The sequence below is a fragment of the Sorex araneus genome, chromosome 6 (assembly GCF_027595985.1).
Source record: "Sorex araneus isolate mSorAra2 chromosome 6, mSorAra2.pri, whole genome shotgun sequence".
Lineage (NCBI taxonomy): Eukaryota > Metazoa > Chordata > Mammalia > Eulipotyphla > Soricidae > Sorex > Sorex araneus.
Genome location: NC_073307.1, coordinates 30,044,023 through 30,059,294, shown reverse-complemented (window position 1 = coordinate 30,059,294; position 15,272 = coordinate 30,044,023). Strand labels below are relative to the sequence as shown.

The 15,272-nt window shown below is 38.0% G+C and overlaps 1 protein-coding gene and 1 non-coding gene across 2 annotated transcripts in view; both read left to right on the top strand.

The window, feature by feature from the left end:
* Window positions 1-15,272, top strand: part of CHSY3 (chondroitin sulfate synthase 3) — a 250,934-nt gene that overhangs the window by 215,147 nt on the left and 20,515 nt on the right. The gene's annotated exons all lie outside the window — the stretch shown is intronic.
* Window positions 4,524-4,630, top strand: LOC129406189 (U6 spliceosomal RNA). Its single transcript, XR_008630852.1, has one exon. It is a non-coding gene; the product is annotated as a U6 spliceosomal RNA (small nuclear RNA).

Genomic DNA, 15,272 nt, shown 5'->3' with positions numbered 1-15,272 from the left:
ACTGGCACACATCCATAAGAACAAGAACAACCAGTGCTGGCTTGATGCAGGGAGAAAGGGACTTTCATTCATTGTTGGTGGGAATGCTGACTGGTCCAGCCTTTTTGGAAAACAATATGGACATTCCTCTAAAAACTAGAAATTGAGCTTCCATACGACCAGCAATACTACTCCTGGGAATATATCCCAGAGATGCAAAAGAACAAAAAATACAATAGAAATGACATCTGCACTTTTATGTTTATTGCAGCTTAGTTTACAATAGCCAGAGTCTGGAAAAAACCTGAGTGCCCGAGAACAGATGACTGGTTGAAGAAACTTTGGTACATCTACACAATGGAATACTATGAAGCTGTTAAAAGAGATGAAATCATGAAATTCGCATTTAAGTGGGTAGACATGGAGAGCATCATGCTAAGTTTAATTAGTTAGAAAGAGAGAAGCAGACATAGAATTACTGCACTCATTTGTGGAATATAAAGTAGCATAATATGAGACTAACACCTAAGGATAGTAGAGATAAGGGCCAGGAGGAACACCATGGTTTGGAAGCTGGCCCCACATGCTGGAGGAAAAGGCAGTCAGGATGGAGAAAGAACCACTAAGTAAATGATGATTGGAGGGAGCGCCTAGGATGGGAGATGTGAGCTGAAAGTAGACCAACAACAAAACACGATAACCTCTTAGTATCTGTATTGCAAATCATAATGCCCAAAATTAGAGAGTAAGAAGGATTGTACCTGCCACAGAGGTATAAAGTGGGGTGGGGTGGGGTGGTGGTGGATGGGACACTGGGAACAATGGTGGTGAAAAATGTGCACTGGTGGAGGGATGAGTGCTCGAACATTATTTGACTGAAACATAATCATGCAAGTTTGTGACTGTTTCTCAAAGTGATCCAATAAAATGTTTTTAAAAAATAAAAAGGGATAAAATCACAAAAATAAAATGTAAAGGGCCCAAGAAATAAAAAAAGAAGACACATCATAGTTAACTATATAATTAATGATGTCTATACAAAATTTTAAAAAGAAAATAAAAGTTTAATAAAGAAATATTTAAATTCTGTTTATTATTTTATGTACATATATTTGTTTAACTATTACTATAAAATTCAGTATTCAGAAAAAAATTTGCAAGGAAAAGTTGGGCTTTTTCTCGCTATCTTAACTGCAGGTTTGTGTTGATACACATTCCTCTATACCCACTTAACTGGAAGATTTTAGTGGTAAATAAATGTTAAATCCTTTCTAATTATTTTCTGTATCTACTGAGATGGTGACAATTTTATTTGTTGATGTAATTATCGTATTGATTTGTAGATGTTGAACTGATGCTAAATACCTGGAACACATTCCATTTAGCCTTAGTGTAAATGTAATGAAGGTTTAGACAGGACGTTTTTGAAAGAAAGGATTCAACATTATGACTCAGATGAGCTTTGATTTCTAAAATATGGGAAGAATATTGTAAATTGTATATTTCAGAAATTAAATTAAGAGCCATGAGCTAAAAGTTTGTATTGAAGTTTTTGCAGCATTTCTCTAAAAAGTATGACTTAAAAGTAAAGAGGGAAATAGAAAATTGTAGTCAGGGAGATTTTTAGTATATTAAAAATATATAGATAGATTTTAAAAACAACTGAACTCATACATATCAATTCAATTCAACGCAACTACGCAAGTAACAGACCATTTGTGAGTGGTGGTACTTAGCATATAGATAGTAATAGGAAGGGAAAATAAGAGTAGGAAGGGCATCATTGACTGCTATAAGTTAGCCAAGAAGCATATCCTATATAATTGGTTACTGCCAATATTTACCATCAATTAGCTTCTTGGTAGGAGTGCCTACTTGAGCTGAAATGGACAGAAGGACATTTACAACTGAAAATCCCTAATGCTATTCTTTTTCTTTTTAATAAAGATTCAAGTCAATGTAGTTGTGTTTGAAGGTATCACCCTGGTGAGAGAAAACTGAGGCATAGTTTTTGTTTTTGTTTTTTTGAGATACTCTATTTTAAGACTCGTTAGCACCATTTAAAGACAACTCCATCTTAGAAGATGATTTCTGTCAAATCTTGCATTCCAGTTTGAATCTAAATCTAGAACAGACTGAGTTTTTGTATCCTATTTTTACCCATGGAAAGATTATGCAAATTAAAACTACTGATGATTTACTTATTTCAACCAAGCAGAGTTAAATTGAAAACAAGCAAGTTCCCTAACCATCTTTCTCTTAATACTTGCCTCAAAAGTAATTGCTCAGAAGTCATGCTCTAGGTGACCTCTCATCTTCTGCCATAGCTCCTTCTTGTTCCTTTTTGTGTCTGCACCCCCCTTTCCTCATCTTGTCTGATTGTAACACCAAAAAGTCTGTTTTCTTACCAAAAGTACATTTATCTCAGGTTTTTGAGGCATACCATCTTTTAAAATGACATAGAAAAGGGAGAAAAAGTAATTTTTCAACAATATTTCTAGTAGTCATATGAAATAATGTTTGGGAGTGCATTAAAATTAGCAATCAGATCTATTTATCCTAACTAATAAATTCCTAGGACAAGTATGGAAAATTACCCACCTAATATTTGTTGAATAATTTATCCTTTACACTTCTGATTAGCAAATCTTTTACTAAACTTCTGTGTTCTACAGAGAACCCTCTAAATGGTTCATCCTATTGATAATCTGATCTGTTATCACACTATTTAAATTACTGAAAGATATTTGTTATTTTCCTATTCAAGAGTTTTCCTTGCATTTCAAAGGCTGTTTTTGGTTGTTTGTGTTTTGGGTTGGTTTTTATTGTTTTGTTTTGGGACCATACCCAGCAGTGCTCAGGGTTTACTTCAGGCAGCGTTCAGGGGACCATATAAGGTGGTGAGGATCATGCCCATGTTGACTGTATGTAAGGCAAGTGCCTTACCCACTGTACTATTTTTCTATCCCCTCATCCTTTTTAAAAACTAAGTTTATTCAACTACCATAGGTATTTGAGGATGAACCTTCCAAGTTCCATATTTTATTAAATTACTTTTTTTAAAATTGCTGCTCACAAGGTAAACATTCCTCAATCCAACTGGGTTCTTCTGAGTGGACAGAGAAATACAAAGTTTAGGGGGCTGGAGCAATAATTCCATGGGTAGGGTGTTTGCCTTGCACGTGGCTGACCCGGGTTTGATTCCCAGCATCCCATATGGTCTCCTGAGCACCACCAGGGGTAATTCCTGAGTACAAAGCCAGGAGTAACCCCTGTGCATGGCTGGGTAGACCCAAAAAGCAAAAACAAAAAATAATTCAAAGCTTAATAATATATGTATGAATAATTTACATGAATGTAAATTCTAAAGTAGAATGAGACAAATAATGTGTTATCTGTAAAGGGCCTGGGGTGTCAAAAAGCAAAATTTAATAACATGCTTGGATAATTTACATGGATGTAAATTCTAAAGTTTGTGTCTTTTGACACGAACCAAGTGTCCTTGTGTAATGGGAATTGAGGGGTGTCAAAGAATGGTGAGACTTTATATGAGAAGGAGAGAGTGACTTTATTCGTTTCTCTGAAAGTAAAAAGGATGAGTTTTTCGGCTGGAGACGACATGGTCATAATGTACCCCAAACTATATTATTCTAGGTCATAAACAGGAAAGCAATGATTGCTTCCTTAATTAGGAAAATGGCAAAGAACAAAGACTAGGGCTGGAGTGACAGCACAGCGGGGAGGGCATTTGCCTTGCTTGCAGCCGACCTGGGTTTGATTCCCAGCTTCCCATAGGGGCCCTTGAGTACTGCCAGGAGTAATTCCTTAGTGCATGAGCCAGGAGTAACCCCTGTGCATTTTTGGGTGTGAGGCACACACACGCACAAAAAAAATAAAAAGAACAAAGACTAGAATAAGAACTTCTTAGTCTCTAGTGCCTTCACTTCTCTTTATTGAGAATAATCTAAATTCTGCAATTAATGGTAATAGACTCTTCTAGATCCACAGGGTCTGTATGGACCTTGTTTCCTCATATCCAGATGTCATTTATCAGAAAAGGTTTATGCTAGACAGAGTTTAATATGTCTATATAATGTTTCAGAGGGATTGATCCTGTGTCATATATTCTGAGATTATATTGTATTAAAATTTTTTAATAATTTATAATTAAAATTTAATTAGCTCAGGGGCTGGGGCGATAGTGCAATGGGGAGAACATTTACCAGGGTTTGCTTTTATCTTTTTAAATACTCTTTTAAGTAGTTGTTTTACTTTTCTTATTAGGCTATTTGTAGGCTCATAATAATGCACATTATAAATGTGGTTTCTTCTAATGGCATCAGTCATTTACACCACTATCACAAACTTATTACAATAAAAGTATGCTTATTATATCTTACCATTTCGAACCAGGTAACATTTCTGATTTAGGATTGAGTGATTTAAATGACTTAAAATCTTAACTCTTTTGTCTTAGAAAGTTACAATTACTTAAGGAACGCTGTTGACCAACATACTTCTTATTTATTTAAAACTTTAAATTAGTGCTTGCTTCGGCAGCACATATACTAAAATTGGAATGATACAGAGAAGATTAACATGGCCCCTACGCAAGGATGACACGCAAATTCGTGAAGCGTTCCATATTTTGGAAGGCGGGCAGGAAGGAAGGAAGGAAGGAAGGAAGGAAGGAAGGAAGGAAGGAAGGAAGGAAGGAAGGAAGGAAGGAAGGAAGGAAGGAAGGAAGGAAGGAAGGAAGGAAGGACGGGAGGCAGGGAGGGAGGGAGGGAGGGAGGATTGGAGGAAGGGAGGAAGGAAGGAAGGAAGGAAGGAAGGAAGGAAGGAAGGAAGGAAGGAAGGAAGGAAGGAAGGAAGGAAGGAAGGAAGGAAGGAAGAAGGAAGGAAGGAAATATTGTGGCTGTAGAGATAGTATAGCACATAAAGAACTTGTTGACCCACCAGGTGTGATCACTGAGCACAGAGTCAGGAATAAGCTCTGAGCTCCACTTTTGAGTGTGGCCCCCCAAAATCAATAATAATTTTAAAAATAATAATATTGTATTTGGAAGTATTAAAGAGCTATATCTGCAATGTATGCTCAAAAGATTCAAAGGATATATAACTCATGTACAGAAGCACAAAATTTGAAAAGCGTATGGAGAGAACATTAAAATTGTGAATGTGTCAGGGCTGGAGCAATAGCATAGCGGGTACGGCGTTTGCCTTGCACGCAGCCAACCCGGGTTCAAATCCCAGCATCCCATATGGTCCCCTGAGCACTGCCAGGAGTAATTCCTGAGCGCAAAGCCAGGAGTAACCCCTGTGCATCTCTGGGTGTGACCCAAAGAGAAAAAAAAAAATGTGAATGTGAGTAAAAGAAAAAAAAACTCTAAATTAGACTGAGAATTAAAGCAATCGTAATTTTATAATCACTTGGTCAAACTGTACTAACTGTACTATTCATGCACACTGACCAAAATTACAACAAACCATTTATTTTTAAAAGAAATTTTATTTTTCATACCATTATTTACAACACTGTTAAAGGTAGTCTTTCGTGCATACAATGTCCCAACAGCACACTCTTCACTAGCATCTCCCATTCTCAACTACTCTCTTTAATTTAGAATCATGAATCTTAACTGAAGAACATCTGGTTTGTATCTTGAAAAAAAATTTAAAGTAGCCTTGAATAATGTTTCAAAGTTATATTGAAAAAGACTTTTTATAATTTTTTTGTCAATTGATTTTACTCCTTGTTATGTTTTTATTTATAAATATTTGTATGAATAGTAAGTGAAATTTTTTCAGTTGTTGAGACATTTTAACCAGAAATATACTTTTTCTACCTCTCTTTAAACTCTTCACTTAAATAATATATCATAAATATATTTTAAAGCTTCCACATATTTGCTCTTTCACCTTCATACCAACACCATACATTTTTTTGAAAGGAGAATGATTTAGTCTCATTTAACATGTGAGAAGATTAGTATAGCCTAATATTGTGGTTTTCCCATTATCGTATAGTTGATTATTAGACTCCCAGTCCACTGATCTTTGTAAAATCAACTCTTGCCTAATATTCCTTTTTAAAAAGCTATAAAACACTACTCTCAAGATTCCTTGTTAAAATTTACTTTCTATTTCTCATCACTCTTTTGACAATCGGAAGTTCTGGAGTAATTACAAGGATACATGTAAGAAACGAATATTTGCAGCTAAACTGTAGTGTGGATCTCAGAATAATACAGAGGAAATAAATTACACAGCCATAATCAACTTAGACTCAGGTGATGTAAATGTAGCGATATTATGCCTTCCCTATTTAATTGCAATTACTTTCAAGTTTATTTTGTCACCAAACAAGCAATTTTTCAATCAGTGTAGCGTGTGTAAATCAACACTCTGGTATATGAATTACTTAATTCATTTATCATGTACTTTTTAATACCCAACCTAATTCTCCTATACTCCTTAAGTAAGAAATAAATTTAAGAAAAAGACAACATGAAAAACAAATATGAAAAGGAAAGGGGTATAACTGGTGTTGAATCATTGTCTGAAACAACTGTATTCTGAACAACTTTGTAAATCACAGTGTTTTAATAAAAATAAAATTTATAAAAATGTAAAATTTAATATCCAAGAAGATTCTTAGTCTCAAAAATAAATGGCAGGGGTCTGAGAGATAGTAGAGTAGTAAGTCTCTTGCCTTGTACATGGCTAACTGGGGTTCAACTACCAGCACCCCATTTGGTCTCCTGAGCACTGTCAGGATTTATACCTTAGTGCAGAGTCAGGAATTAGCCCTGAGTAGCAAACAACAACAACAACAACAACAACAAACCCCAAACCCACTGTGTGAAAACACAAAAATAAAAAGAAAAGGGCAAAGGCGACACCGCACCGGGGAGGTTGAAGGCAATGATGAGGCACGTGAAGGAAGGAACCGAGGCAGGCTGGTTGGTCTCAGTCGCAGTTTATTCCATTCCCTTCTCCATTCTCCTCTGATCTCCTCCTGCTTCTTCCTCCCACATCCTACTTCATTCTCCTTATCTGCTTTCACTGGAACTCGCCCCCTGCCCCCTCATACAGCCTTGTTAAATCCCTCCGCCTCCGGGGCGGGGCTTACACATAGGTGTGGTTACAATCAATAGGGGGTAAAGTTCTATCCCTTAGGGGATGCTTTCACTAGGACAGAATCTCTCTCAGCAGGACATCCGCCCAAGAGCCAAATCCCTTGGATGTGTTTCTCCTCCCTTTGTCCGACTAACATATAAGTATTCATATTATAAATCATTTTGTATGGACATAGCAAGAGATGCCTTAAGCTTATAGAATTGCTCTCCGGCGGGTCGCCTCAATCTCAGACTACAGTGCTCTGGCCAGATTAGTCTTTCCTAGCCCTAGCAGGGCCCTAGTCTCGTCGTTGCTTTTGGATCATGACATGACATGCCCATGACCAAGCTCTTAACGTATAGTTAAGCATTAGGCGCTTTGGCCAGACCCATCTCGATGCCAGGGTAGCACATAACTCACCGCTTGCCCTGGGTCCGTCCCATTCCCCGTCGGGACCCTGCTTTTGGGGGTGCTAGGAAGCAAGGGCAGCTGAGGCTTAAGTCGAGAAAGCAGATGCCCAGGAATGAATAATATTTGAAGCCAATTAAATCCCATGTTACCAAAGCATATTAATAAATGTCTTTCTTAATAAACAAAAAGGATATTGTTTTAAGGTAAACTATTCAAAAGACATAAGAGAGGAGAAAGACAATATTAACTTACAATACAAGTACACTTGTCCTAGCAAGGTCTGACCTTACAAATTAACAGAGTTTGATTAGAGGAAGAGCAGACAAACTGGTAGAAGTGGTTACAGATAAACAAAGGAATGGGAGTGACTCGGGAGCACTTTGATTGGTGTGACTGATAAACCTAAGCTCCTAGTGGCAAGGGGAGCAGGACAAACCAATGATATCCAACAACCCACAACAGAAAACCTAAAACAAATTGCATGTGAGAAAAGTAGAATTAAGCTACTAGCAGTATGCGTGACTTGATTTAACACAGAGAGAGAGATATATTTATCAAGACTGAATATAGAGTTTATTTTATGACTGGTTAATCCCTGCTTTTAATATAACATTATTTTCTTTTCGTGTGCGTGTGTGTGTGTGCGTGTGTGTGTGTGTGTGTGTGTGTGTGTGTGTGTAAGCATTGAGAGGAGGCTCCTCAGAAGAGTGGATGTACAGGCCTGAGAGTTTGGTGCTCAATCCATCTGATTCATTATAATGTGCATATAAATACCCTACTAAATTACAAACAAATAATTCTGATTAAAGGGTGCAGGGTACTGAAGTTAGAGTCCTGATAATACAATCTTATTGGTTTCTCCTGGGCTTCAGGTTTAACAAGTTAAAAAACATTAAATATGCTTATTTTTCGTTTATATAAAATAATTTTAGTTCTATCATTTATTTGATTTTTATTTATTTGATATCTATATTTTATTTATATCTATAGCTTAAGTGGTTTTCTGAGTACTGTGTCCAAAATGAAGGCATTCACAATAGTTTAGACTAGAAACAAGGTACAACCAAAGAATGTGAAGGCAAGGAGGAGGAAAATTTATTTAAAGGAAAAGTAAACTGGAGCTCAAGTGGCAGCGCACACAACATGCCTTGCGTGTATAAGGCCTGAATCTCTGGCACTGTGTACCATAAGCCTCTTCAAACTCTGAACATAGCCTAGATATTAGATTAGAGACAATAAATTAATCTGATTAATTTGGGGGGAGGAATAGCAGGAAAATGAAGAAAGGAGTCTGAAATGCTGCTGAAATAATAAGTACATCAGGGATAAAAACAATGCTACTAAATAGGGAATGATTTGTTCTAGCATTACTGTTACTGGCATCCTGTTGCTCATCAATTTTGCTCAAGAGGGCACCAGTAATGTCTCCATTGTGAGACTTGTTGTTACTGTTTTTGGCATATGGAATACGCCATGGGTAGCTTGCCAGCTCTGCCCAGCGGGCGAGATACTCTCGGTAGCTTGTTCGGCTCTCCGAGAGGAGTGGAGGAATCGAACCTGGGTCAGCTGCGTGCAAGGCAAATACCCTACCTGCTGTGCTATCGCTCCAGCATGAGCATGCCTTATTCCATTTTTCCTTTTGCATGTGCTGCTCTGCTGAGATGGACTTTAAAGTATGGACTCTGGCTGGAGAGATAGTTCAGCAGGTAGGGCACTTGCCTGGCATACAGCTGAGCCAGGCTCACTTGATGGCACCCTATAGGGTCCCCCAAGCACTTTCAGAAATGCTCCCTGAGCACAGAGCCAAGAGCAAGTCCTGATTATCATGGGATGTGGCCCCCGAACCAAATAAATAAGCAATTAATAAAGATGTCTTAGAGAGTAGCTTTATACTCTTTGAGTTTTTATGTCTATTCTTTTCTGAAAATCTAGAGTCTCTTCACCGGTATTTGATATAAATCAAGTCAAGTTCCTGGACCTGCAACATTTAATAATACACCAGGCACCAGGGGCAGAGTCTAAAAACAGACCGTGCATTCAGAAAACTTCCAAATTGTTTGAGGAGACAGATATGTTTATGGAAATAAACAAATATAAAATTAAACTGGGTTGAAATAGCAGAAGAAAATGGTACCTAGAGCCAGAATAACACCTAGCGGTAGTGCTGTAGTCAAAGTATCCAGTAAGTCAAGAGTTAAATAGGTTTTAGGTTTGGGAAAGGGAGAAACATTCCAAGTAGAAAGGAGGCATTCCCAAAGACTCTAAGGAGAGAGGATGTCTCAATGCTGCAGCTTTAGAGGGAAAGAAGAAAGAGGAAAAGATGGAGAGGGATGCCTTATTCTATAAACATTAGTATTCTAGGAACAATAGACATCATCGAATCAGAAAAGGATAAGGATCACATGATAATATCTGGGTTTTGGAATGATGATTCATGGAGAAATGTTTGGAGGCTGGCCAGTAAGATCTGGGGGGGAGGTGACCACCGCAGAAATAGTGAAACAGGTCTTGTTCGCCTAGACCAGTCACTGCCCTGAAAGTATAAAGATCTTGATGCTAAGAGGTGCTAAGGAAGGAAATAAATTGAATTGGTGATAAGGGTTAAAGAAGCATAACAATGAATCAAAGATTCTAAAGACAACAAAAGATATCATTATAGAAATTACTGTTTCAAATTGTTTGCTTTTAAATTTTATTTATGGTGCTTCTAATATGTTATTTTAAGATATTGACATATCTTATTGTTACTGTTTTTGGCATATCCAATACGCACGGGCAGCTTGGCAGGTTCTGCCGTGCGGGCTTGATACTCTGGGTAGCTTGCCGGGCTCTCGAGAGGGGCGGAGGAATTGAACTCAGGTCAGCCGCGTGAAAGGCGAACGCCCATGAGAGACATTACTGGTGCCCACTCGAACAAATCGATGAGCAATGGGATGACAGTGACAGTGATATATCTAAAATCTATATATTTTTCATTTATACTTTTGTTTAATCTATTTTTGCTTAAAATGGACTCCACATATTAAAAATATAGATATCTATATTTTCTTTCCATTCTTGTATAATGTATTTTTGTCTTACTGTAGGGGTTGGTAGTAGTAGGTTTTAGGTATTTTATATATCTGAGATACATAACCACAGCATGTACATATTTATACTATATTTAGTATAAGATGTGAGGGATATATGGATCTATATTTGCATTATTATTATCAACAGCTAATTATCTATAGCCCCATAAATTAATTTTAGTAAAAGTCATCTGCCTTTTTGTTAAGGTTTTTCATAATGAATATACCACGAAAATCAGCCTTATCAAATTTATAGAAAATTAGCCATGCTAATCATGTGAAAATTTAAGTATTCTGTCTAAAAATCATTTTAAGGTAAATGTAAACAATATATATATATAGAAAGATAATTTTAAAAAGATACATATTTAAAATTATTTCTGGAATTGAGAGCAATAGTATTGATTTCAGAAACATAAAACAATTTCAATAGCTGGGGGAGGTGGAATGCAGTTTTATTCATTTGTAAAATATAGGTTCTTGTCAATTGCCTAAATCATAGTTGTATTCTTCAAATGCCATCCCTTTTCTCTTTGCAATTTTACCTTTCCTATTTGTTACATTTTGTGTTTTAGGTTATATCTGGCTCTGCTCTATACTGAGGTATCCCCACTGGTGGGACTCAGGGGGCCAAAAAGGGTTCCAAAGATCGAACTGGGGCAGCCATGCTCAAAGCAAGCATCCTATGTCTGAACAGTTATCTTTCAAAATTGGCTTAAGCAATCTTTAAAATTGTGTCAAATAAGATAAAAGGAATGACTTGCTTTGGGTCTTAAAAAGCAAAGGCATGGGGTCGGAGAGAGGCATAGCAGGGAGGGCGCTCGCCTTGCATGAGGCTCAGCCAAGTTCCGTCTCCTGAGCACCACAGGAATGATCCCTGAGCAGAGCCAGTACCTCCAGGTGTGGCTGAATAACCCAAAACAAAAACAAAAACTACCCAGACTTTTCTCTTTACCCTTTTTTGGAAACTATTATAATCACAGTGTTTGCTATGAAACTTGTTCTCAGGAAATAATTTTATTAATCCTTAAAATTAACCTTTTCTGTGTGACATCCTTATATATGTGAGACACAAAGATAAACTAGCCCCATTCACCATTAAGAATATGTCAGTATAATTAAAAAGTTCAAATTTCTTAAGTCATTGTATTTTCATTTGCAGAAAACTTGATTTTTAAACAATTAGGCCTCACTTATTTTTAGTTAGCACCATCTTGGAAATATCTACCTGTTAATTAGAGCTTTGATTCCCATCCATTCCAATAGTAAAGGTCTATAGCACTATAATTAGAATTTTTCTTCTAAGAAAAACATTATAATAGACATCCTGCCATGATTATGCTATTTTAATTGGGTGTTTAGCTCTAGGGATCTTAATAATTTATCATAAAACTTTAATGTTAATAAAATCAGCTGGAGGGAAGCACTACTTATCTCCTTGATTATACCATAAGGAATAAGATCTTAATTTGAGTCTTTCTTTTCTTATTTTTTTAAACGCTAATGAGAGCAAAGAGTTTTAAGTGAATCAAAGGATCTCAGCATTGGAACATAATGTTTCACTAAGTATCTTTGACCTATGTAAAGAAAAATTACACAAGACAGAGTTAAAGGGGCAAGGAAAACTGAAAAACTATTGCCTTAAGAGGGAGAGACTGAACTAATGCTAAAATAGGAAAGCGGGTGCTTAACTGTGGAGATAAACTAGCAAAACCTATGGAGGGCACTATCGAGGATACTGGAAATATCTGGTAAATGTCACCAGACTATACATTCGAACCGGAGCTTATAGAAGTTACAGGTGCCTGACCTCCCACAGCGACTGAGAGGCAGGGGCTCTTTCAACCTGAAAAATTTGAATGCCCCCCTTACTCAGCCATTGATTGACTATGTTATCTGCTAAATGGGGGATTTATATAAAAAGAAAAGGTCCTTTCTCAAACAAATATACACAATCTTAAAATCTTCAAACTTTATATTGGTATTAGAATGTATTAATCATTACCATTATCATCCCGTTTATCGTCGAATTTCTCGAGAGGTCTCCGTAAGGTCTCCATTCGTCCTAGCCCTGAGATTTTAGAAGCCTCTCTTTCCTCATCCTTCCCAATGGTGCTGCATTGGAGGCTCTTTCAGGGTCAGGGGAATGAGACCCAGCATTGTTACCGGTTTTTGGCATATGAATATACCATGGGGAGTTTGCGAGGCTCTCCCATGTGGGCAGGAAACTCTCGATAGTTTGCCAGTTTCTCCCAGAGGGAGAACTAGGCCATAAGCTTCTGGGAGCTTGGTTTTAAGTGTCTGGATGTTGGCCATTGGTGGGATTATATGGTGCCAGGATCAGTCCCTGGGTGTGACTGTGATCGCCTAGCTACTGTAAAATGGGAAATCTGGGCAGAAAAGGCCCAGTCCGGATTTGAGCAAGCTTGGAGGTCTCAGCCCCGGGTCCCACACACCTGGTTTGCTCTGCTGGTACCTTCATGCTTGAGACTCATCCGAACATGTGAAGAAGGGCCCTGAGCATGGCTGTGGCTAGGCTCTGGAGGTCTTCGGCTGAGGGAGCTCTGCTCGGGGTGGGGAGGGAAGCTGGAGCCCACCCCCTCCGAGGGGCCCTGGGGAAGACATATATCAATATCATAGCAAATATACTTTAAAGCACAAGAAATTTTATCATCTGTAGTTTACTGAATAACTATAATTGATATACATTATTAACAATTGAATTATAATACCAGAGAGATTATAGAGTGTGTAAAGCTTTTCCCTAACCACATCTACCTAAATTCAATCCCTGGCACCCCATGAGGTCCCCTGAGCACCACCAGGAGTGATCCCTGAGTGTGGATCCAGAATAAGCACCTTGTATGGCCTAAAACCCAAAAATAAAGAAACAAACAAACAAAAAAGACAAACCATAAATTTAAGCTATAGGAGCCACAGAATAAACACAGGGACTGAGGTGCTTCCCTTGTTTGCAGCTGACTATGGCTCTATCCCCAGCATTGCATATGGTTTCTTGAGAACCATCAGGAATGATCCTTAACACTGAGTGAGGAGGAACCGCTGGGCACTGTCAGGTATAGCCTAAAGCCGCAAGTCCTGGCCATGCTCTCTAAAGAACTAAACTGGGCTCTACTTTATGGAATGCTTTACATCATGTAGAGAAAATATTCGCTTCTCTCTTGCCTATGACTTGTAACTTACCCCCAGGTTAGAATTGGAATACAATAGTACATATCAAAAATAGGCCCCCTCATCCCAAAGTGGGGGCAGGTAAGACCCCTTTTCACCCCAAGTGACCCAGACTCAGCAGCCAAAATCCTCCAGATCTCAACCACAACCATTCTTATGGCTGCTCTCCACATGCTTGGGCCCAGCATCACCCACGACTTAACCTATTCCTGAACCACATGGCCGCAATTGCAGTCACAATACACTTTCTACCTCACACCCTAACCATAGTCCAAGAGTGCTGCACCAGATTTGATGGGGCTCAAAGTAGGAGGCAACAAATCTTAGAGGAAAATATTTTTTTTTACAGATACATATATGCGCACAAGTTTCAACCTTTAACAACATGTTAGTGATCTCTTATAGAAAGGCTTAATGGCCCCTCGATGAAATACAACAATATTCATACTCTTTCCTCTAAAAAAACATTTTTTGTAGGATTTTTAGTGGTTATTCATAACAAACAATACAAAATATATTAATTTCTATTTTGCTTTGGGGCAGGGTTGGACTTTGGGAGAGAAACATCTGAAAAATGGTGGTGGGATTGGTGTTTGGATATTAAGTGTTATTAAATATTGTGAACTACTTTATAAAATTAAAAAATGGGCCCCTGACTCCTGAACTTGGTCCAAAATAGACTAAACAGACAAAGTACACAAGCTGAAACAATGAAAAGAAATTTGCAAGAGAGATTCTGTCCAGAATCTTGAAAAACAGGTCATACAGCCACTGCCACCAAGGCTAGTCTCAGAAAATGAGACAAACAAGAGACAAAAGAACACACACTTTGGGTCTTCTAAATAGCCATGATTATCTTATAGGCCATTTATTCAATACAATATTGCTCTCCCCTTCTCAAAGTGACACTTTTAACCTGACAGAAACATTAACATATCATAGGTACAGGAAGATCAGAGGCTGGGATATTTACGTAGTTAATCAGTAGGTACCCTTAAAAGGTATCAAGTCACGATAAGATTCTATTTTATTTTTGCCCATGTTGTCTCTATATTGAAAAGACCTTCCTCAGTCTTTTCTTGTTTATTTGTTTTCTTTTGGGACCCCACTTGGCAATGCTCAGGAGTTACTCCTCTCTCCTGGCAGTGATCGGGAAACCGTATGGAATACAGGGGATCAAACCCAGGTTGACTGTGTGCAAGGCAAGTGCCTTACTCGCTGTACTATCTCTATGGCCCAAGAGTCTAATTCTATAATTGTCTGTTACATTTTTGAAGCCTGCATATATTTGTTATGTATCCTTTTTTTCCTGCTATGTTGTTTTCCTAGGGCTGGAGTGGTAGCACAGTGGTATGGCATTTGCCTTGCACACAGCCGACCCATGTTTGATTCCTCCACCATTCTCGGAGAGCCCAGCAAGCTACCGAGAGTATCTCACCCACACAGAAGAGCCTGGAAAGCTACCCGTTGTGTATTCGATATGCCAAAAACAGTAAT